The sequence below is a fragment of the Thermobia domestica genome, chromosome 8 (assembly GCF_964235325.1).
Source record: "Thermobia domestica chromosome 8, izTheDome1.hap1.1, whole genome shotgun sequence".
In the NCBI taxonomy this organism is placed as follows: domain Eukaryota; kingdom Metazoa; phylum Arthropoda; class Insecta; order Zygentoma; family Lepismatidae; genus Thermobia; species Thermobia domestica.
Window position 1 is genome coordinate 30599318 of NC_137461.1, and position 27039 is coordinate 30626356.

General features: G+C 35.3%; 1 protein-coding gene across 3 annotated transcripts in view; it reads right to left on the reverse strand.

Moving 5' to 3' along the window:
• Positions 1-27039, reverse strand: part of LOC145692823 (small G protein signaling modulator 1-like) — a 564802-nt gene that overhangs the window by 275549 nt on the left and 262214 nt on the right. The gene's annotated exons all lie outside the window — the stretch shown is intronic.

Below are 27039 nucleotides of genomic sequence, written 5' to 3' on the forward strand. Positions count from 1 at the left end.
ACATACACTGTTAACAGTGACATACAAACTCCTAGCAATGACGAAGATCTCACATTGTGGTGTTTGTTTTCTTCTAACTGTGACCTATATACTGTTAACAGTCACATACAAACTCCTAGCAGTGACGATGATTCCACTTTGTGGTGTTTGTTTTCTTCTAACTGTGACCCATACACTGTTAACAGTGATATAAAAACTCCTAGCAGTGACGAAGATCTCACTTTGTGGTGTTTGTTTTCTTCTAGTTGGGACACATACATTGTTAACAGTAACATACAAACACCTTACAGTGACAAAATCCCACTCGTAAATTTAACAATGACCTGTGCTACTCCTATTCAAGAAAGTAGCCGAAAGTAATTTGTTACGAGAAATATATGATTTGAAATAACTCCACATTAGCGTTTTGTGGAATGAATGATCTTTCTGTTCTGAGAGAAATAGATTAGAAAATACAAGCAGGATTAGCTAATCAATAGAGATAAGAGATGTTTTCCTTCCAGAACACGTCAATATTACAATTCAATTAATTATTGTTGTGTTTGATACCAATTAGAATACTAGATAACCATCAATTACAATACTTTCGTGTGTGTGGTTGTTTAAAAAAAAAAAAAAAAAAAAACTTTGGTCCCTTTTACCTGTTTGTCTTCTAATTAATGACTGGTCTGATTGTCTGAGTTAAGAGCGTATCAGGATAACTTTTTTAAAAAATTACGTACTTGTTCTTTTTATGAGTCACCATATAATTAACATTACAGGAAGTCCTTTGTACTACTATCTAAATGGATTTCCATGTTACCTACCGTACAACAAAATTAAATTAAGTTCATTACATGAAATGCATTAAAAGGTTTAATATATATATATATATATATATATATATATATATATATATATATATATATATATATATATATATATATATATATATATATATATATATATATATATATATAAGGAAGGTAGTTGCGTCCTGAAACAATAGTAATTTATATGTATCAAGTGAGTTTAATTTTTATATTGTGAAACTACGGTAGAGTGACTACATGTGCTGTTTTTAATGGAATTGTCCCTACTTTTTTTTTCAGAAAGTTGTCCGGTGTCTCGTGAAAACTGCAAACGTAATATATCTTTCAATTTGGCGTCTGAGTTTGTATCTTTAAGGCTACGGGAGACGATTATTAAGGCATATGAATGATGATGGAAGAATTTAATGAAATGAGAATGTGGGAGGAAACGGGAGTATAGCGAGAAAACCCACGAATAGGATGTTGTCCAGCACAAACTTAACTTGTCCGGGGATTGAACCAGGGTCCCTACGCACCAGAGGTATGTGCTCTAGCACTGAACCACCATGAAACCACAAACCCATAAAATGCTCGTTTTAAATAATAATAATAATAATAATAATAATAATAATAATAATAATAATAATAATAATAATAATAATAATAATAATAATAATAATAATAATAAAGCGTTCCTTTTTTAGCTTAAGTTACGTGGTAAAATCTATACTTAAATACCATATTTGAATCTTTGTTTGGAAAGATTTCGGAGGAAAGACAACCCTTCTACATGAAATTCAGTCATAAAAGATACGGGACATTCAAGAATCAATCAAACGAGCCCCTATATTCTGGTTTTTGTTCAATGTTAAAATGCAGTGTAAGCCAATCGAGAATGCTCCAAGAGCTTTTGCCAGAACAAACTTTAAAAAAAAATTCTTATAACTTCTACAGGATTTATACCATCTGTTCTCGTGGAGTACTAAATTTTTTCCACGTTTTGTTTGAAAGCTCTATTAATATGTTCTACGACATATTATTTTACGAAAGCACATGCTCGAAATGGAAGACTCGAAATTGAAAACTTCGCAAAATGTCATCTCTCTATGACTTACGGTTCCTGAGATGTGGCTCCTTAAATCTCCCGAAATCAGAAACTTTTTGGTCAGTATCTCAGGAACGGTAAGAGTGACGAGAAAAATTCCACCACTTCCTTCAGATATATTTTTGGTGCTCTATTGAATGGAGGGCTCAAAATTGAAAAATTTGATTTGTCTTGTAAAGCTAAAGGGTTCTTCCTTCTGTCATGAATACTAAAATAACAATACTATATAATACCTGAGTGTCTCCCTTTATTTTTATACATACATACATACATATATATATATATAGTATTGTTATATATGTAGTATTGTTATATAATATATAGTATAGTATATATAATCATCCTAAACTACAACAGCCTTCCAAATTATTGAGATTTAATATTAGGACACTAAATTCGTGGTCCCCATTCCGTATCGGTCTTCGCAAAAATTGTGGTTCGCAACGCAACACATAAAATATGAAAAACAAATATAATAGTACTGTTGACTATATCAATCTAAAACGCAAATTTTACATTACATTGATGCATACCGTAACGAAATGTGCCCCAATGTCAAAAAACAACTTCTTGCTACCTCTTACAAGTTTTGGAATACACAAATCAAAATTGAATATTGAATCAATAATGTTGCGCAAATAAATACTTCCTAGTACAACGTGTGTTTCTATCCTATTGTAATTCACGCTTTTTAGATAAGTCAATCGATAATTTCAAATATCAAAATAATGATATCAGAAATATTACTGATAGATATGCCAATATTCCAAGATATTTCAAATACTTCCGCTATATTTGTGTTCAACATTTCAATATTTTTGCGATATTTCGATGTTTATGTTTTCGGTATTCGATATTTTGTTCACATTTCAATATTTTTGGATATTCGATATTTTGAGATACCTACCAAGTTTTGATATTTTATCGATTACGATTTCTGATATCCAAATCTGAATATTCCTCACCCCTACTCAAAATTTGCTTGTCAATTAGTTAGTTTTCCAATTGCCATAAGGAAGGGCCAAAAACTGAAAATTTTGTGGCCCTACCGTAAACAGAATGCAAGACCACACACACATGAAAGACAAGCGCGTTAATTATTGGGCTGCACTCTCTTAAACACTAGTTTATATGCAGTTGCTAGCAAAAGCGCATATACATACAAAAGTTACGTATCCTCTTGTCAGTAACTTCCGGAACAAGAGAACCAATTTTCGTTTTCGTTGAGACATAAGCAGAACTCCGGCAATTCCCTCCTCTGATATCCCGGTCAAGAGTCCAGATGTCAGCCCACTGGACTATTGTGCTTTCGGACTCCTCAAGCGGCACCTGTCCCATCGTCGAGTCCGCCCTATGGAAAACCTGTAAAGAATGCGATCCAATACTCACGGTCCAGCTGCAACACAGTCGCTTACAATGACAACTCAGATACCGGGCAATAGTCAGTAGCGGTGGTTTGTATGTTGACAACAACCGAAGATGGAAACAGACATTTCCTAAGTAAGTGAAATATTCAATTTCAGCTCGATATAAATGAACCAACCTCAGTATAACATAATTCTACATGCATCAGAAACACATCTAATATTTGTAGAAACAGAACTCGGAATATTGAAAAAAAGCTACTTAGATTAATTAAGATATATTTAAATGAATCCCAAAACGAATCCCAAAGTCCGGATAGGGAAATTCATGTCCACGAGCTTCCACATTGAGAATTACCTGAAACAAGGAGATGCGTTGTCGCCATTATTATTCATCTGGAGTACGCTATAAGGAAAATCAAAGGCAGCATAGCAACCAGGGTCTAGAACTGAACGTTATTCATCAGGTTATGAAGGATGCTGATGATGCAAATATAATAGCTGTTGATAGGAGAACAATAGAAAGAGATGTAGAGGTCTTATTAAACGGTTGCAGGGACGTGGCTTTGGAAGTAAATGCAGGTAAAATTAAATACTGTACATGGAAGTTTGCTGAGATCGTAATACTGCAAATTATGGATGTGTCAAAATATCAGACAATACTTTCGACCAAATGTATCCTTTCAAATATCTAGGATCAATATTAACAGACCAAAATCAAATCCACGAAGAAATTAAGTGTCAACTAAAAGCAGGGAATTAATGCTATTATTCATTTTAAATCTTTTATCGTCGCGAATTCTGTCGAAGGATTTGAAACTTAAAATATATACAGTAAAACCTGTCAACTTGGCCACCTCATCATCTTGGCCTGGTTCACCTTGAACCTGCATTTTCCCGTAAGACATTCGTTACTCATTACTCTGTAAGTTGGCCACCAGTGTATCTTGGAAGTTGGCCGCATTGATGAATGTTTATCCTATAATAATAATGATAAATCTACCTGCGTATCTTGGCCACGCAAAATACCGTTTTGTTATTTTTCTTAACTCTTTCGTATTCCCATTTGAGAGGCAGATGTTATGCATGTGACTGGAGAGAAAGAAGCATGAATTCTCACGATTTGTTCTTGGAGGTCAATGGCCAGTACACTACCCTGATAAAGGAGTGGTGAAGGAAGACGTGAATAAGAAAAAGCACATACAGGAGTTCATGAAATGGTTGTACCTATTTGTTTACGCTGTCTATTTTGGTAAAACCATTAGCTATATTGGCTTCTTTCATCAGTCGAGAGTTTTCATAATTTCGGAAAATTCTCAAGGTTAAAGTTAACCATCTCAATTGTCAACTATTGGCACCTGGCGGCTTGCCGAAAGGTAGTGAAGGTTTTAAGATATGAATTTCCTTAAGATTTTCTGGAAACACCTTTTGCTCTTAGAGAAACACTTGTAGCTCATTAACAAGAGATAGTTACTACTCTTGCATATGTGCACATATGTGCATATGTGCCAAAAAGAAAAAAATAATAAAATAATAAATACTCTATATGCAATATTTAAAACTGCCTGTCGTGCCATTGCTTATTAAAATTTTACAATCAAGTAATACTAGAAACCCTATTGTAAAAATACACCAATCACACTTGTTTTACGTAAGTTGGCCAGTTTTCAATGAAATCGATGGTGTCCAACATAGACAGGTTTCACTGTACTCTATAACCATGTCTGTCGTGCTGTATGGCTGCGAAACATGGTCGTTTTCTTTGAGGGAAAAATGCAGACTGAAATTACTGGAGAACAAAATTTTATGACGAATATTCGGACCCAAGAGGAACGAGAATGAGGAATGGTGGAAATTTCATAACGAGGAACTGCATAATTTACACCGTTTATCAAACATTGTTAGGGTCCCCAAGTCCAGGAGGCTCAAGTGGGTAAGCCATGTAGCCAGAATGGAAGAAAGTAGGAATTCTTTTGAAGTTTTAACTGAAAGTCCAATCAGGCAATAACTATTAGGAAGACACATGCGCAGATGGGCGGTCGATACCAAGATAGATCTCGCAGAAGTAGGAATACAAAGTAGAAACTGGATCCAATTGTGTAAGGACAGAAGTCAATCGGTTGCTTTTGTGAACGTGGAATTGAAGCTACAGATTCTACAGACCAAAAAGTTAGTTAGTTAGGAACACTTCTAGAAGAAAATTTGAATCAACGTAAATGTCTTTAAAAATGATGTCACTGCTTTTCCCTTTATTTCATTTCTTTCTTTTTTTTCTTTCTTTATTTTAAATTTCTAAACCTTTACTTGCTAAATTAAGCGTATCGCCTGCAGCCATCAGAGTCAAATTATGAACAAAAATACATGATCAGACTGAGAGACTGCAAGGACGACATTGTTAACGATCACAATGGAAAATGCTTTTATCCTGGCGCCTTGTATTCTGTACATGTCAGAAAAGTCACGTTCCCTGGTTCTAATAATTCACATCTGGCGATGAAACAATAATCCCTGTTCCACCAGAGTTAATAGACACGCAGAATCTCTTCTCCTTACTCTTCCCCCTAAAAAAAAAAAAAAAAAAAAAAAATCTTGTCTTTTGTATATGGATGTTTACCGGTAACTATGCATTGTTTAACACAAGTCGGCACGCGCGCAGCAAAATTTTGTCCATCCGGGCTACGTCGGGCTTCTATTACGCTCAGCGTTACCAACTAATTGACAGTAAAGTATGTGTGTGTGTGTGTAATGTGTGTGTGTGTGTGTGTGTGTGTGTGTGTGTGTGTGTGTGTGTGTGTGTGTGTGTGTGCTGTGAATTCAGAGTTTTAGTCTTGCTGCCCAAGTAGAACGTGTGCATTTTGTCTCACCCCATCTGCTTAATCTTTGTATAAGACAAACAATTAAGTAAACAGTACCAATTCCAACATATTAATGTATGTGTACAATGAGTGATCAAGAAGAATCCAGCAAAAAGGGAAATTTAAAAACCCAAGCAATCAGTCTTTGCTAAGACAAATATTTTGCAGCAGTCTATGCTGATGGTGCATCATGTCTGTTGTGTAATGCATTAATCATTCTGCAAAAATGTAACACTGAAAGAAATTATAAATCTAAGCACGAATATGATGCACTGAATGACGAAAAACGTTCAAAGATTTCGATAATTCTCAAGACAAGTAAAGAGGTATGTGATATTGAAAAGTTCAAAACTTTGTTACCAAAATAGTTAACATCGGATCAGTGAATACAATTGATATTTAATTATATTAATATAATTATTAATAATACTAATACTACCATAGCTTGATATTAATATTGGAACATAAAGTTGTAGCACAATGCTAGTAAGAAGTAACATGTAAGCAGTGTGGCGGAGGCACATGGAGAAATTTTTCATATTTAAACTGCCCACCATTCGAGGAGGTCCATTTCTAGATGAAACTTTTTTACTTGCAAGGGCTAAATTTTCAAGGAAACAGGCATATATTCTAAATTTGAAACATATCAATCTTTAATTAAACAACTCAATATTGTATCCCTTGACAGCAGAAGAAAGGTTTCGGTTACTCTGCCTTCTATATAAAATTTTAAACAACAAAATCCAAATGTCGCAATTACTTGAACTTCTGAAATTGAAAGTTCTCAACGTCAGAAGACGTCCAAAAGCTCGCTTATTTCGCAGTAGAATATTGAAAACCAACACAATGAAACACTCGCTCATTTGGAACATATGCAACCTCTACAATAAACGTTGTGTGTTTGATCTAAGTATTAACATATTCAGAATGTCCTTCACTAAATTTTAAGAAAACAGTGAATTCTTTAAGTGACAGAATTGATTATTAACCAATGATTAAAATTATTATCTTTTTGTTACATGTTTATCTGTTATGAATACTGTAAATTGGTCTATCTACAAGAGCTAATGAAAAAAGAGACTACAAAATGGAGACGGCGTTTCAGTAGGAGGTAGAATGATTCGTTGTATACGGTTTGCAGATGATATGGCGCTTATTCCAGAATCTGAAGAGAAAACCAATAAGACATTACAAAACTTGAAGAAAAGCTGTGAAGAATATTGGATGAAAATAAATGTTAGAAAGACTCTGCCCCCAACGGCCGCTCTTCATCGGGGCCCAGGGCCCAACTTTTAAATGAAAACATGGGGCGAGTGATACCTCGTTCGATAGATCTCCAAATATTAAACAGTGTTGAGGCAAAAAGAAATTCATATCGATCACCGTATTCAAAATGGAAGGCAAGACATGATGCCTGTATCAGATAAAACGTCCACTGCCACTAATATGAAAACAGTTGGAGATAAATGAACAGAATACAAAGTGAAACAGGCAAATGGCATGGGGCACGTCGAATGATGTTGCTGCGGTACCCTCCCCCAGGGCTGCCTTTCATGGCGGCTCAGAGCCCAACTTCGAAATTTTAAATGGAAACACGGGTTGAGTGATATCTCGTTCGATAGATCTTCAAACATTAAACAGCGTTGTGGCAAAAGATTTTTCATATGCGTCACCCTGTATATGTATACACACACACACACACACACACACACACATATATATATATATATATATATATATATATATATATATATATATATATATATATATATATATATATATATATATATATATATACTCACTGAGACTGTATTTCATACACACAGTGCAGATCAATAATTATGACCAAAACCTCAGAACTCTATACATATTAATAATAATGAAGTTTTACTAGTCAATACTTGTTATACCTCTTTTGACAATTTAATACGTAATTTTAATGATGAAATGAATATCTGTAGTATCTATATATATAAAAGAGAACGCACAAATCCTTTGTTACCTCATCACGCTAATACGGCTGAACGAATTTCTTTTATTTTTGGGGGGTTATTAGGATTTGGACCCTAGATGGTTTTTATCATATCACTTTAATTTTTAATTACCAGTGTCTTGAGATAATTGACCATTCAAGTGTCCATAACGTACAAATCCTTTGTTAGTTCATCATAGGTAAAAATAAACGTATTTATATGCAACCCGCATGACCGTGTCACTCGGCGGGTTAACATAAATGACAGGCGATATAATGTTAACATTTACTGCAATCTACTATGGTTTTTATCATATCACTTGAAAGCGAAAACTTATGGGGTGACCGCAGCGAAGCGGGGCGGGTTAACATAAATGACAGGCGATATAATGTTAACATTTAATGCAATCTTCTATGGTTTTTATCATATCACTTGAAAGCGAAAAAGTAAAAATTATCTAAGTAACAAAGTTTATTGCGTTCCGGGGTGACCGCAGCGAAGCGGGGTGAACGCTGCTAGTCTATATATATAAAAGAGAACGCACAAATCCTTTGTTACCTCATCACGCTAATATGGCTGAACCAATTTCTTTTATTTTTGGGGGGTTATTAGGATTTGGACCCTAGATGGTTTTTATCATATCACTTTAATTTTTAATTACCAGTGTCTTGAGATAATTGACCATTCAAGTGTCCATAACGTACAAATCCTTTGTTAGCTCATCATAGCTAAATCTAACCGTATTTATATGCAACCCACATGACCGTGTCACTCGGCGGGTTAACATAAATGACAGGCGATATAATGTTAACATTCTTCTATGGTTTTTATCATATCACTTGAAAGCGAAAAAGTAAAAATTATCTAAGTAACAAAGTTTATTGCGTTCCAGGGTGACCGCAGCGAAGCGGGGTGAACGCTGCTAGTATTAAATATGAAATGATTATTACGCGGCGAATTACAAATAAATGTACAGATTAATGAGGTGAAACTTATGCAGTGGTTTGAGGGAATTTGGTGTTAACAAAACATTCTCTATGTCTAATTCATTCTTTATTACGTTGAATTTATAAAAAGACTATTGAGATATTTGATTCATCTGTGCTACATTATTTGTTTCATTGTATCATAAGACTTATGACAAGCTTGTTTCATCTTTCCATGTACAGTATCTTGTTATGTACCCGTTATATATAACTATCTTGATCAATCCTGAGTCAATGCACGAGTACTACATGAACAGTTGTCAATATTACAAATAACTTCTTAATTTTTATTAAATTGCTACTGGCACAGAGGAAATTGTATAATCAGTTATTTAATTTCTGATGGTATTTTAGTAGTAGTTCCATATCTGATATTCCTGTTAAGAATATATCCCTATCGATGGCCGTCTAGAGTCTCCTCGTGGCTAAACGGTTAGCGCATGCGTCTCTGGCGCGGGAGACGAGGATTCGATTCCTGGCAGAAACTCATGTTGTTCGAATCCCATGTTAAGCTATAGGTCCACGTCTCATATAGCGTTACTGTGAAAGAGACGCTTAACTCAAAATCACAATCAAATCGATGGTCGTCTATTTTGATTGGTTCCTGAGCAGTGATGTAATTTGCTTGAGCGTTGGAATTATTACTGCGACTCTGGGCTAATATAGAATACCATCTTTCAGAAGTGAAAGAGACATGCCTTCTTATTATCAAAACAATGTAGTTAATGTATACTTCTTGATACATAAGCGGGGTTATGTCGGCTTTCGGAGGGCCAAAAGTAGGTTAAAAACAAAATGTTTGCAGAAGGAATGAGTCTGTTATGCAAGAGTAATTGATATTTGGTGGAGTATCAGATCTTTATTGAAAGAGGAAAATATAGTACACAAGTTTTTGAAATCCGTGGCCGATCTATACAAACCGTGAAGGTAAGTACAAATTTAAGCTACCATGAAATACCAAACTTTACCTAACAAAAATTAACCAATATTTAAGAGAACAGAACAATTTTGATCAAAAAATGCTGGCTTCTCATTAGCCGAAATATGCTCATAAGAGGAGAAGGTAGACCATCACAATGTCTGTCGAGCTACTATAGTTGGGTCGAGACCAGACCAGGTGCGACCGTTGTGAGTCCTCCCCTGGAGTAGAGAAAACATAAAAAAAGAGTTAGGTAGTATTGGGGGTCGAAACCTGGTGCCCCCTTCCTTTCTGGGTGCACAGCTGCAAGGAAGGTACCGTTCTAAACAGAAGTACTACAACTTATTCCAAATAGGGCTATTGCGTTGTAGTAAAAATACAAACGATCTTACATTTTATCATTGTTAAAAGATATTAGTGTAAAACATGAATAGGAAATTATACAAGTAAAACAAGAAAACATAAAAGTGGGCTTTGTGGTGGAGAAACACCCTGTGCGTGGATGTTCTCAGTTCTCCGCTTCCTCTCACTTCATTCATTACACAATTTTGCTCATTATCATCATCACTACCTCCTTTAGCCCTGAAACATGATCGTGGAACTTAAAACTAAGAAAAACAAAGAAAAAAGAAAACGTACATTTGAATGAATTAATATCAAGTGGAAAATATTTGCACAAGAACTGAATAGTGCATCAGCAAACAACATGAGGTTCAAGGGTTGAATGTAAACAGAACCAGAACCAGAAAATTCAATGAAGTGGCTTACAATACGTCATAGCAAAACAGAAGTGAATATGATAGTGAATGGAAAATAGTTGCCAGGTCCAAACCTACAAACCCAGCTGGAAGAATCTACTAGAATCTTTCTCGTAATTTAGCAAAACAACAATATTTCCATTCTTTGTTTGTTTAACGTATCGTTTCACTTTAGAAAACAAACAACCAAACTTAGAAATGAATACCTACAATGAATATGCATATAATACCTAGGTAGAAATGAAAAGATCAATATTAACTATACTACTTTTCACACATAATTTTTACGTTTAGAACTTATATTTACATTTAAAAGATAGCAGATAACATTATCACGAAACGAACTTTCTTCTCTGCAAAGGAAAAGATACCATACTATAGTTAGGGGCCGCGGTGGCTCAGTGATAGAGCGTTCACCTCTAGTGCATGGGGTCCCTGGTTCGATCCCAGCTCGCGCCAAGTGAACTTTGTAGTAGACAAATACCGTGTGTGTGAGTTTTCTCGAGGTTCCCCCGTTTTCTCCTACTTTCTTCATAACACCATTTCATTCATTTCTCATAATCACCGTCTCCTTTAGCCTAGCCGGTATAACCGTGGGACGTAAAACCCAAGGATTTCATTTCATGTCATTGTATAATCCACGGACTACACTATGTCCTCAATGTGTGCCATTTCGTTTCCTAGGCGCGATTCCTGGAATATTGGGTCACTAGGCATCTACTTAGTTTGGCTAGGCAGAAGTTTGCCGCTACCCGAGACGTAACATCAAAGACAAATAGACAGAAATAAAATAAATTTAAGAAATAATTCTCTTTTGAAAGAAATCGTACTAATTTGATGCAACTGAGGATAAACTTTGGTAGACAGTAACGAAGGTCGTGTGAAAGCTACATATCCTTTCATCACAGGCAACCGTCAATTCATTGCTGTTATACAGGTTGCATAGAGGCTAGGGAATGTCATAAATTTTAAGAGAGGCAGTACGTTAAAAATCGCCGTTATCAGTGAAAGATGTAAACGGATTTACTCCAGAAATTAGAATAAACTCTGCTAAAGATAGTAACGAGGGTCGCGTGATAGCTAAGTATTATCCTTTTATCATAGGCAACCGTCAATTCAATGCTGCTGTACAGGATGCATTGAAGCTACGGAATGTCACAAATTTTAAAAGATGCACTACGTTAAAAATCGCCGTTACCTATGAAGATGTAAACGGATTGACTCCATTAACAAACTCGGTCGAGATAATTGCTGCAGCTATCCAATAATGCAGGAAACAGAACTTAAAAATTCGCTTTCGTTTAAGAGTTATCATCTCGAGTAATGAACGTATTAATATTGCAATCCTATATGAGACACTAGCGTGATCATAATAACTTACAATCTTCTAGGGTTTACTAGCATGATCCTAATAACATTACAATCTTACAAGGGACACTAGCGTGATCCTAATAACATTATAGTCTTATAGCACCCAGAAGCGTGACGTTGTAAAAATCATAATCCTATAAGGGTCACCAGTGATCATATAACTTACAATCTTCTAGGGTTCACTAGCGTGATCCTAGTATCTTATAAGGCCCAGTAGCGTGAACCTCATAACATTATAATCATATAAGGCCCACTAGCGTGATCCTAATAACATTACAATCTTATAAAGCCCATTAGCGTGATCCTAATAGCATTACAATCTTATAAGGTCCACTAGCATAATCTAATATTACAATCTTATAAAGTCCCACAAGAGTGCTCCTATCATATTACAATATTATAAGACCCATTAGCGTGATCCTAATAACATTACAATCTCATAAGGCTCACTAGCGTGATCCTAATAATATTACAATCCTATAAGGCCCATTAGCGTGATCCTAATAACATTACAATATTATAAGGCCCATTAGTGTGATCCTAGTAACATTACAATCTTGTAAGACCCACTTAACGTAATCCTAATAAACACAGATAAACTTAGGGTTTGTTAAAACCCTCCCGAATGGCTACTTTATTAATAATGCGACTTGATTCATCTGCATCTTGTAAATATACAAGTGATTTGTGAAGGATAATACTAGTACTGAAGTTGAAAAATGCCTAAAATTAAGGACTAAATGTAGCAGTTATTCTTCTTTGTTATGTTAGTATACAGACATATACATTTAATATTTCTATGTATTATTTAAATGTGTGGTTGAATGACGTATTCCCATCAAATTTACAACACGTGTAAAATATAAGATAATTGAATAAGAATCTGAAAATAAATCAAATGAAAAGAAGAAAAATTCATGTAATTACGATAAATTTATTTTTCCTAGTAAAGAAAATAGCAAAAACAAAAATATGAATAGTTTGTCCGTGTATTATCAATACTAAATCGTTCGAACACAAAAGTTTATTCTTTCACAAACAAAGTGACTTGTCAAGAGTATGATTTCTATGGTATCCCAGGAACATGATAAAGAAGGGAACAAACAATTGTCAAATAAGTATAATGTCATTAGGAAGGACAGAAACCTGTCACTAGTAAACATAATTAAAGAAAGTGAATGTATGATAATTATAATATAAATATTCATACACAATGACAAATATCCCTGACGATAAGCTAGATGTACGTAATAATAATAATAAAAATGTCAATCGCAGGCGATAAATCACTTTCAATATGTTTACCTGGTTTTTCTCCTACACTTATTTTGTTGTTCCCATTTGGATTGCATGAGAGCGCATATTTTACCCGATTTCATAGCGAAAGAACGCTAAAATGCTTCGTTTCGCCAGAAGCGAATCCATGTTTCATGAAAAACGGCTGCTACTGTTAGGTCAGTGATCGCCAAACCGTCGATCGCGAGTTACTAGTAGCTCGTGCGGACATTTTCGGTAGATCGCGTTAACGCTTCGGTTGGCTAACCTGATTCCTCCACTGAGCTGACGCTAAAGACAGGGGGCGCTGACGATAACTGCTTGTTTCTCCTGTGCAATTGCCATTTTAACCTTATCTCACAGTTGATTGTAGATGCATGGGGTTGGTGCAAGTTATGTTTTTCGTGTGTATATTAGACATTTGCTAAACGTTATGTTTTTCGTGTGTATATTAGACATTTGCTAAATGTTATGTTTTTCGTGTGTATATTAGACATTTGCTAAACGTTATGTTTTTCATGTGTATATTATACATTTGCTAAACGTTATGTTTTTCGTGTGTATATTAGACATTTGCTAAACGTTATGTTTTTTCGTGTGTATATTAGACATTTGCTAAACGTTATGTTTTTCGTGCGTATATTAGACATTTGCTAAACGTTATGTTTTCATGTGTATAATAGACATTTGCTAAACGTTATGTTTTTCATGTGTATATTAGACATTTGCTAAACGTTGTTTTTCATGTGTATATTAGACCTTGCTAACTTGGATAGTGTGATTTCATGTTTTTTACTAGAAATGTAAGTTTATAGTCAATGAACAAAGATAAGATTTTTTAAAAAACACTTGGTGGTTTTATTGGTTGGTAGCTTGCAATTGGATTTAAAACGGTACGGTAGCTCAGAAGCTTCAGAATTTTAGCGACCACTGTGGTAGACGGTCACAAAGTAAGCTTAACTATTGGTATTAATTGTAGAGATCCTTCATCGTTGTTTGTTTCATTTAACAAGGACGAGAGAATGCACATACACTAGTAACAAATATAGATTACACAAATAGTTTCAGAAATATGACCCCTTGAAGTACGATATGTGAGTAACGTCGTAAGGAGGAATTTCTGATAAGCAAAGATAGAATTAATGGGCCTTATACAGAGTCGTTGCTAGCGTTGTATTAAGAGCTTAACTAATGCGTGATGATAACTTCTGCATTTAGTAACACGTAAGTGAAGTTATCAGCGATTTATATCGAAATTGTATTATCAATTTCTATTTCAACCATTATGGAGTCAGCTGAAATTCAATCAGAAGCATTAAAGGACGTATTATTCCAAGATCTAATTAATTATATCTGATGTAAATAGTTACTTTACATCAGATATAATTAATTAGGTGTTGGAAGTCTCTAATACTGAAGTTGCTACATATTTATCTAATATATATATATATATATATATATATATATATATATATATATATATATATATATATATATATATACTATATTTTGTTAAAAATGAGTGAATTTAATTCAAAAGTATGTATTGTTATCCTTATAGTTGATGCGAAAACTATTAAAAATTAAAGAGCTAACACAACAGTTTCCAATCCTCTCTTTAGTTTATGCCACGCAATGTAACTTTAAATTCTCTGCTACATCTCTAAAATATTAACTTTCTTCGTTACTAATTCAAAGTTTTCTTTTTTCTAAATTTTTGATCATAAAGAAAAATTATGTCAAGCAACGTTTCAGGAGTAGTGTACGAGACGTGAAGACACTACCGCGAGAGGGACACTGATTCGGATCAAAGTTTCCTAGTGGCGGAAGTACAAACCTGATTATAATCAATCATGAATAATGGAAAAAGAAATCGAAAATGGAACTTAGAACGACTAACAGGTATGGACAGTGATGTGAAACAAGAGATTGAAGAAAAATTCTGTGCAACGGGTGATATGGTAGGCAATGTAGAAAATAGTTGGGGAAAAGTTAAACAGATTCTACTTGATACACTCCACAATAACATTAGCAGGGTGAAAAGAACACCGAGAAAACCATAGATAACTGAAGCGATGCTTAAGAAGTGGGAGAAACGCAGAAGGGTGAAAACCACAAACATCAAAAAAATACAGAAAGCTGATTAATGAATTGAGAAGAGAGACAGACAAAGCCAAAGAAAAAGTACATGGAACGGATATGTGAAGAAATAATGGAACTTCAACGGCGCGGCAGATATGATCTGATGTATCAGAAGGCACAAGAATTAGGATGGAAAGCTAAGATAAGTATATGCACGTTTGGAATCGAATATCAACAAGGTCATATAGTTACTGACCATCAAAGAATTTTTAGAATTTGGGATAAATACATAAAAGGACCTTGCGTACAATCAGAAGAACCGCTCCAAAGATATTGCGATCGAAGCAGAGGAAGAAGTGGATGAAGAAGAAGAAAGACCCAGTATATTGAAAAGTGAAGTAGCACAAGATATCAAAGACATGCAAAGGAAGAAAGCCACTGGAGATGGCAACATACCAGCAGATTTGCTGAAGTGATTAGGTGAGAATTCAATGAAAGTACTGACCTCACTTATTAACGAGATTTACCTGTGTGGAGAATGGCCAAAGGATTTTCTTGATGCTACAATGATCGCATTACCCAAGAGAAAGCAAGCAAAAATGTGTATCCACACTAAAAAGATTAATGCGCGCATATTGAACAGGTGACTGTAAAGTAAAATAGAAGATATGTTGGAGGAAGATCAATTTGGACCCTGGAAGGAAAAGGCATCAGAGATCCTACTGGGTTGATGAGAATTATATCAGAAGGAGTTCTTGAAGTAAAAGAAGAGCTGTGTTTGTGGTTCATCGACTGGCAGAAAGCTTTCGACCGGGTCAATTGGACAAAACTTCTGAACGTACTTAAAGAAATCGGTATCAACTGGAAAGACCGACGACTTATTCGTAATCAGTAGAGATTGGAAGAGGAGTCAAACAAGGATGTAGTATGACACCCTAATTATGTATGTCACCCTATTACAGTGAAAGTTTAATGAAGGAAGCATTAATGGAAACTAGAGATTTCAAGAGTACAAGACAGAGTGTTAACAAGGTCAGGTATGCAGATGACACGGCTATTATACCTAGAGCCGAAGAAGAACTACAGGAGATGATGGATAAAGTAGTTAACACTGGAAAACCACGTAGATCTAATTATTTTAATTTTATGGCAAGTAATATATCTTCTAGTCCTGCTTTTATTGTGAATTTTTAATAAATTTTTGCGAATGAGTAATTTTTAAAGGACGTATTGACTCATTCTTTTAAACGAAAATTAAATCAAACTATAAACTGACTATTTTGATTTTATTCCAGTGGCAGATGTAGCCCAGGACTAGTGACAAAAATAATTTAACCTATTATTTATATATTTCTGAAAGTTTATAATAAATTTATGATAGAACTATCATAGTCTGGTGTTTGGCTTCTCCCCAGTCTTTACCTCCTAGATTCGCCACTAAAAACCTACTTGAACCTTGGAAATATGGATATTTTAACCTCTTGACAAGTTTCTTAACGAAATGGAGTGGAGTTTTGAGTTTAACGCCCCTTTTAGCAGCGAGGCTATATGAGACGGGACCTACTAATTAACATGGAATCCTAACCACATGAGCTCCCACTGGGAATCGAACCCGAGTCTCCTACGCCAAAGGCGCGTACGCCAACTGCTTAGCTACGAATGAGTTCAAGTGTCTTAACGTGATTCGTTTACAATTTTATATAAGCTACTTTAATTTATTTTCTAGTCTATCTTAATTTTGTATATTAATATTTTACAAAGTGTCGTATTTCTGCCGAAGAAATTGCTTGTAGCATTGAAAATTAAATTTATTATTATTATTATTATTATTATTATTATTATTATTATTATTATTATTATTATTATTGATTGTAATGTTACCGTGGATACTATCCTTGCTTGTTACCATGTACCTTTGTCTTATGCATATCCACTCCCACCTTGAAGACCGATTTCTTTACACGCCGTCAGAAACATATTCGCCTTTTATTGCGCCGACTCTGCATCGTCGGCAATGAAGTCTACATCATTTGGAACATCGGTTCGTTTAACAGCAGTCCTGTGTTGCTGAGTTGAATATTCTTGATTGCGTATCCTAAAGCGAAGTTAAAAAAGAATTTGAAAAAGTTATTCCCTTTTTCCTCAAACCATGATAAACTCACAAAGAATCAAAGAGCTTCCTTGATTACGGATTTGTGAGGATGTTGGAAGCTAGTATGAAAATTAGTAGAAACGAAAACGTATCTATAGTAAAAGGGGCTATACTAAGGAAAAAGAAATGCCTCTTGATTCCATGATTGTGGGAAAGGGTTGATGCTCCGATGTAATCTGATGTGATTGCAATGCCACACCCCTTCCCGCGGCCCTACAAACCAACCTGGAACCTTTCCAAGTGGTTCAAATCGATATTACTATGCGCATGCCTTCAGGGGGTGGCTACACACAAACGAAACTCACAAGCAAACGAGTTGCACCTATCTTTGTCCAGGTCAGGGCCAAGCAATTTTTTTTCCAGAAGCAAAGAGCTTGCAGGAAAGAATAAAATAGGTCAAGGTCAATCACAAGGGAGCTCTCAGTTTTTAAGCCTCTAAATTACGTAAATGGATTACTAAAACGCCGTATTAACATGTCTTAACACACACCACAGAGTATAGAGTGGTACAGGGTTTAGAACGGGGATTTAAGATCAGCGAAAATAAGATTTTTTTTTCCTTTTATTATTCTCGAATTATCTTAAAATTTGCGCTAATAAAATCCTGCAATATTATTGGTATTAGCGTTAAACGGAACAAAAATGTCCAAAGATGTGGTAGATCTCATCACACACCAAGGAATAGATCTCACTAAGCAAAATCTGTGGTGCGTGCATGGGCGGAGTTAGGAATTGTTTCCTGTGGGGGGGGCAGACCTTTTATCTACTGGGGGTGCACGGTAAATACAAATGAGAATTGAAGGATCTCATAGGTGGCATTTTTATTCTTTGTCAAAAATTTGGAGGACAATGTCCCCCCCCCCATAGCTCCGCCTATGGGTGCGTGCTATTTTTGGTTCAATTCCCGGCCAAGTATTTGTGGTCAACAACATCGTGTCCGTGATACTCTTGTTTTGTCTCACATTTTCATTCCACGATCTTTCGCTTGCTTTAATCATCGTCTCCCTTAGTCCCAAGGGCATAAATCGTGGGACGTTAAACTCAAAGATTTCATTTAATGTCATTTTCATTAACCAAAATTAACTCATATGAGCGAGTGTAGTAATTTCTCATGCGTAGTTTTTGAAAAAAAAATTGTAAATCGGAAGGAAACCGATGCTCTACTATAACCACTAAAGAGGTAAGTACTTCTTAATGATATAGGTACGTAAGTTTTTGATTTCCTTAAAACTTACGAAATATAAAGCATTTCCTGAAAATGGTACAATTTAGTTGACTTTCGTTTACTTGTATAGTTCGTAAAGCGAAATATACCAAAATTGTTTGAAATTTCTTTGACAGAAAGAAAAAAAAAAGTTTTCTATCTTTAAGCGAATTCGTCGTTGCGCCTTGAAGCACCGCTATGTGACGTTTTTCTCGTAAATGAGTTATGCCGTGCAAATAAACCTAAAAAGTGTCAGGCAGCGTTCCTTACAATGTGATAAGTGAATATTCAATTGTTTCGCCACAACAATGACAAAAAATAATAGATTGAAATTAAAGGCTTCAAGTTCTCATCACGTACGTATTGATCCTCTATGTGCTTATAAAGGCGCAAAAGACAAACCGATATGTGCTCGTAAACACAAAAGTAGAATATAATATTGTTGAAGAAAGCTATAACAATGTCCAGTGCATAATATACGCAGAACCAATTTTATTACATTTTTCGACTGTCTCCTGAAAAGTTGTGGTTTTAATACACAGTGGTTCTTCGAGGCGTAGTGACGATTTGTTTTTCTACAGCCGTCTGTCTAGAATCTGAGAGAGGTAAGAATTTTACAATTATTTATAGCATCATTTATGTTATAAAGATACACAATTTTCCTTCTTTTCTCACATTTATTCAAGCACGTTTCAAAATACTGAAGTGTTTGTGAACAAGAACTGAAAAATTTCTGATTTTCTATGACGTAAGCTGTAGATGACACTAGTATTTCGTCTAACGGACCTCTGGTAGCACACAACGGGTACCCAACTAGTACTTACGAGTGTATTCCTGTACACTACCCAGTGTTGCCATAGTCCTAGCTCTGAAGTGGGCTGAAAAATAGTACCAAATTGAAACAAAAAGGGCTAAATTCATCATTACTTTATACCAGTGTAATACATGGCTCTATAACACGAAACTAAAAGAGGTAATGTTCTAGAATCCCCCGCCCCCCTCTTCTAAGAGTCCAAATCAAGAAAGTGCTCTTTTCAAAAATTATTCTTTAGAAACATCCAAACAGGAAGACCCCGAAAAACCGTCGTGTAGAATCTTTGCAAGGACACATAAATTACAGACTTACTTGAACACGCACTGGTTTTCTTCAGAACATTCAACATTTGATTCAATGTGTGTGTGTGTGTGTGTGTGTGTGTGATTTTTTTTTTTTTGAAACTAAAATTTCCACCACACTGCTTCTTTCTCGTCTCCATGCGCGGCGCAGATGAGCCCATCTAGCGTCATTTGTTTCCCAGTATAGTTTGAATTACGAATATTCCACAAAAAATCGTCACAGAACGAATATTCAACAGCATATTTTAAGAGTCCAACACGCAGTATGTATAACGTCAGATGTAGGAAAAGTCTTACTGACATTTTTGAAAATGTAACAAGTATTTGTTAAATGGTGCTGAATTGGGTAGAATTGTACCAACTTTTTCACAAAAGGGGCTGAAAATGCCAGCGTGGTACCAAAGGGCCGATGAATGACAAAAAGGGCTGAATTTGGTACAATTGTACCAAGTGTGGCAACACTGACACTACCTTACTTTATACAGTTTATTACGCCGGTACCGCAGGATTGTGAACATGGGCACAGAAGAAGATTTTCTAGGAGGGGCTCAAATCCCTGGTTTCTATATTACGTTTGATATATTTATTTGTATTAAGGAAAATCTTATGAAATTTAATACATTTTCGTGACCAGGGGGGGAGAACTCGGGCCCCACCCCACCCTCCCCTTCGGGCGTCCATGATTGTGAAAGATCGATATTTTGATATAGCGCATACTAGTTACAGTGTAATTCTTTGAAACGCTTGCGGAGAGGTCTCTTCATTCTCATGCCAGAGCGTTTTAAAAGGTGACGTTTCGCATTTTCGGCGGTTTATAACTCTGAAAGGAGACGTTTTCCCACCATGTTTATTAGAACTTTTTTTTCCCTTCATTTGGTATAAGAAATCGGTACCTAAATTTATGACATGGTTTTCATTATCACCCTGTATAAACCCTGGAGAATGATGTCATGAGGTGTTGAGCATCAGTGATCAGCAGGCCCGTATTCAGGGGGGTCTAGGGGGCCGTCCCCCCTAAATTTTTGCGGGCCCCCCTAAAATATTCACGGTAGGCTTGCAAATGAACTATAATATGGTGATAAACTATAATATTTTTGGATCGGCCCCCCCCTAACTTCAGCCGGACCCCCCTAAATTTTTGGGCTGGCTACCGGCCTGGTGATCAGTATGTTACTTGCCACAACCGAGAAAGAAGAAGGACGACTCTATAAAACGATCGTCAGCGTCTAACTTTTCAGTCCAGGAAGAAAACCAGAGGTTACGGGCATATGCCATAGAGCGGAGTTACTGCCTACTTATGTGAAGAGAATTTGATCTCAGCTCGCGACAAGTGAGCTTTGTGGTGTGCGTGGGTTTTCTCGGGGTTCTCCCGTTTCCTCCCACTTTCTTCATTCCACTATTTCATTTATTTCTTATCATTACCGTCTCCTTCAGCCTAACCGGCATAAGCGTGGGGAGATAAAACTTCAAAATTTTGTTTCATTTCATTTTTGGTTTGGGGACGGTAGAGATAGGCGGATGGGGAATTACTGTACAACCAAAAATGAAATGAAATATTTGAGTTTTACGTCCCGCGATTATGCCGGTTAGGCTAAAGGAGACGGTGATAATGAATAATGAATGAAATGGTAGAATGAAGAAAGTGGGAGGAAATGGGAGAACCCCGAGAAAACCCACGCACACGGTGTTTATCCACCACAAAGTTCATTTGGCGGGGGCTGGGATCGAACCCGAGACCCCAAGCACCAGAGGTGAACGCCACCACTGAGCCACCGCGGCCCCTACTGTACAACCTAGTAGAATGAAAAATACAAGTGTCTGACTGATACAATACATATGTCTGACTCTTTTTGTTTTTTCTTGCGTTCTAGATCGTCCTCGATCTCAATATATTTCCAATAATTCAGTCAGTAAGTTAAGTCCTAAACAAAATTGCAGAGAACTTACGCCATCTCCTTGAAATATCCCTTTCCCGATTTCATATGTTTTATTTCTATTTCTGTTTGGCTATCTTTTGGGTATATTGTTGTATTCCCTTTTGCTTATGATGATTTGTAAAATATGTATCAATTTCTCGCTAATTCCGTACATTTTAAAACCGTGCAAGATCCAGGGGAGCAGGGGAGGCGAGCGTATGCTTTCTGATAGTAATCTACGTACACTGTGTATAAGTTTCTACTTTTACCATAAACCTGGTTCGTTATTTCTACGTTCATTATTAATTGTTCTTTATGTGTTTTCAAATAGAGTTGCCCAAGAGGGAAGAGTTGAGTGTATTTTATCTCAAAAAAATGTCTCGTCTCTAAACGTGTTTTTTTGTTTCTAATACAAGAGCTCTGTATCGTCTCGTATTTCGATACAAAAGTTGTGTTAATACACAATAACATATGTGCAAGGCTATGTGGTAATATGTAACATTATCACGTAACACTTTCAACACAATAACTGTGTCTTCATCAGACTTCCACTCCTTCTCACTCCACTCCTCTCAAAAGTTGTGTCTCGTGGGTAATTCTATCTGTGAGTACTGTAACGAGAAGGCACATAATGAGATACTGCGCCTAATTGGATTCTCCCCGTATGCCTCTATGTTCATTGAACCATCATTCTGTAATTGTTAGGGTAATAGAGGCATAAGAGATTTCTTATTTTTCCACTTTGTATGACTGTTATATCATGATCCTTTCCCTTCCTAGTTTCTGTCTGACTCCTAAGGGAAGACTCAATCAGGACGTTTTCAGAACATTTATACTTTCTATCTACGACTCTTACAACTTTGATGAGGTAGCCAACACATGTAGAGTGTATGACAGAAACATCAATTCTGGTAGATTACAAAAACTCCAGAACAAGAACGCCTCAGAACAGAAACCTGACAGAGGACCGAATGTGTAGCACGGAGTCTATTATCATGTCAAGAAGACGATTCGCAGAGAGACTTCAGGACAGCCATAGCCTTAGCAACCCATCGAATGATAGAGGCCTCATTCTGCTGAGGAACTGTTGCCTGCTTTACTCTTGGAGAAGATAAACTAGAAGTTCCATGCTCTAGTGAAGGCAGGAGAGGCTCCTGGTTTCCATTCCTGAGGCCTAGATTCGACAACCCCGTAAGACACAGGGACCGATTAACATTGTTCGTTCCGTAGACAGAACGATTGGACTGTTTTGCATGGCAGAGTCTTTCGGCTCATCATGGCTGAGGTAAACTTTCCTTCTTCCCTACCACTTGCGTCTCCTGGATTTCCCTACCAGAGCCTTTTTATTTCAAGTATGCTCCTACTGGTGCTGTTGTCGATGTACGTTCGAATTGCTGATACGAATAATTATGGATTTTATCATTCCTGGATGCCTTCTAGTTGTGTGCTTTTCTTGTCACTTTTTTTGATAGATCTATGTTACTTCATAGTTCATCGTTGGTTTCGCTGTTTTCTTGAATTTTTACATTACATTTGAATAGATTATAATGTACGATTATTGATGAGATAACGTAATAGAAAAAAAATCAGAAATTTCTACTAAAGAAACGAAGCAAATATCTTCTTAATTGCGGTTGCTCCGGAGTGATGTTTTCTGTTTGCTATAGACGAATCAGCAAGAGAAGGTCTCTGACAACTCGCAGCGGCGTTGCCACTACTCACTTGTGAAGGCTTTTTCGGTTCGGCGTATCTAGAAATATTGGGGCAGTTTTATTAATGGTGAAAAATGGAGTGACCTAGTTGGTAACACTAGCGCCAATGTAATAGCTGCATTTTCCCTCCGCATGTGGAAATAAACTTCAGGGACCATCTTATGATGACTCCTCTATAGTATTTTTTATACATTGTTTTACTGTTATCTGTGTGTTCTGCTTCCCATAGTTATTTTTAGTAGTAGTTCTCTCTTGCTTCTTTTATGGTTGTTCCTTTTCCATATTTTTTTTCCCTCTTGCTGTTAGTTTCCTGTAAAACTTCTTTTTGTTCAGTGTGAATACTGTTTCAATAGCATCAGTGCCACCAGGGAACTCAATTGATTTTGTTACTTTACATTTGAATAGATTGTAATGTAGGATTATTAATGAGATAACGTGACTGCAATAAATCAGAAATTTCTACTAAAGAAACGAACCAAATATCTTCCTCTTAATTGCGGTTGCTACGGAATGATTTTTTTTTAAATCTTCTTTCTTCTTCGTATTCATGCCTCATTAACTTTTTATATGAGAGCGAAGAATGACGTTAGCAGATTTATGAAGACATCTTTTTTCCGTTGAAAATAATTTTCTTCCTTTTTTTTTTTCTTAACATAATTTAAGGACATTTTTCCTCAACAGATAACAGCAACGAACGACTCATGTCAGACAAGAAAATAGTTACCTTGACGGAACGTAGTTATTTTTTTTTAAATATAAATTTTAAACGAACTAAAAACAATTTTCCTAAATTTTTGTTTTATTTGCTTGAGATGAATATTTAAAGAGTTATATTATGGAATAAAACTGCAATCACAAAAGATGAATTTCTGCAACCTTGGAAACAGTTGTTTTGGAATTTAATTTCAAATAGAGAAAATAGAGAAAAACTAAATTTTATAGCATTAAAAATATGTAATTTTTGTCTATCTGGCGTAGTTGATCAGTTTTAATCTACTGGAATAGATTTATGATTTATCTACTGATTTATGTACTACCGGTATGTTTAAAAAATCTACTCTATTGAAAAACAGACATAGGTATATTCCTAACAATGACGGGCATAGTCCTTGTGGCGTACGTGAAAGTAACACATATATTTCTAAAACATATATAACTATGTTTTAAATGTTTTATATGTTTTAAAAAACCTTCCATAGATTTTTCGTTGAATCAATATCGCTGTATTATTATTATTATTATTATTTTTTGTTAAGTAACACAATGAATTAATAATATTAAAACCTGTCAAAATCAAAATTAGACGTACATAAACAAAATGACGCAACAATTTCTTCCAGTGGATAATTTTAAATTTTAGGGTGAGTATTTTCTTTCCGAAACCACCGTCTAGATACATTAAACTAAAGATACTTCATTGAAATGTATGGTTCTTGTTATTTAGAGATGACTTGAATTAAACATTGATTTTTTTTTAATTTCCATATATTCTGATTAGTACTAAATGGAAATCTTCATATCTACTACCCCTTCTTCATATTTCCCACACTGAGAAAAAAAGGACTAGGATTTCTGTGTGGATACATCGTATTTACGCGGGTGCGCTCCTTAAGTAATGTAATTTCATGTATAAAAGTACAGCAGGTGGAAACACCATGCCAAGTCTGGAGTTTGGCGTCGAACTAGACTCGCTGTGATTGGATAATTCTATTCACGCGATTGATTTCGTGTTAAAAACTATTACTCTCGTAACGTAGGGAGTCACAGATTTAAAAAGAACCAAGTGAGGACAGTCGTAGGAAGGTGGTAACAATATTATATACGTAAGTTACCACCGTCGGAATGGGTATGGCGTTAATTCTAGATTTGAAATGGTAGTACCACAATACAAAATTTTTGCTGGACGGTGGTGTAGATGGTACTACGGATGAAACAACATTACTTAATGAGGTGACGCGCGTAACCTGGTAAAAACAACATTTACATGCCGACTGGATTATGCATTTTTCTCCGTGCACTTCAGATACAGTTACTAATATGATAATAAATGTTGGGATTTTTAAAGGTAGTTTTCCAAGAAAAAAATGTGCTAAAAATAAAGGGAATAAAAACTTCTTAAAGAACATGAACCGTTTTCAAAAAAGCACCAGAAAGTAGAAAGTAATAAACGAGCTTTAAAAAAGCAGAAAATAACTTATTACTATTCTTAATACAGTAAAGTCCGAAAACTCGACCTAATGTAGACCGAAGGGTGGCCAAGTTTATTAAAATGCCGGGTTATTGGGAATGAGGTTAAACAAGAATAAGTACGAATGTTTCCTCAGAAAACACAGTACTGTACTTGTACGTATTGGTTGCTTTAGAATACAACAGAGAATAAACTGTCCAATTACCCTTAAACAAAGGGAAAGTACGTACTTTATGAATGCATAGAGCCTTTACTATACATGAAATGAAAATTAATGAATACACACTGTACAGTAATTCATATACACATTGTACTGAATTCACACTGCGCTGGGCGACCAATCACAGAACACATGGATAATATGGCAAAAGTTGAAGAAGACCCGCATGTAAGCAGTCATGACATCGCCAATGACCTTATACACTCATCATCAGCAAACATTGTTAGAAGAAAATTGGAGCAAACTGGCCACAAAAAATATTTTTAATCATTTAGGTTATATACAACCCACCTTACTTTGTTCATTTTCCGGTTGCTGCAAATTTGACCATGTTCTTTCCATCAGGCGTTGCAGAAATAATTTGATTTTTTTAATAATTAATTATTTAATTATTATTATCCCAATGTTTCATACGTAAGAACCTTCCTTGAGAGTAGGTTATTCGACTAGTTAAAACTTCATCGAAATATGACCAACGGTTCTCGAAATAACCACGAATATACATACATAAAAATCAAGCTGATAACCTCCATTTTTTAAAAGCAGTTAAAAGAAGCGGCAAAATAGGAGGTATTTCCTTAAATTATTGTGAAAATCGTCTTTTATTTAATTGAAAACAATATATTCATCTCTCATTTAGACTACATAACTACATTTGAAGGATAACTGTATTTGAAGGATAACTATATTTGAAGAAAAACTAGATTTGAAGGAAAACTATATTTGAAGGATAATTATATTAGAAGGAAAACTATATATTAAAAAATATGTTTGAAGGATAACTATTTGAAAGAATACTATATTTGAAGGAAAACCATATTTGAAGAATAATTATATTTCACGGAAACTAAGAAAACTATATTTGAAAGAAAATTATATTTCAAGGAAAACTTATTTGAAGGAAAACTACATTTGAGGGAAAACTTATTCGAAGGAAAACTACATTTGAAGGATAACTAGATTTGAAGGAAAACTGTATTTCAAGGATAATTGTATTTGAAGAAAAACTATATTTGAAGTATAACTATACTAGAATGAAAACTATATTTGAA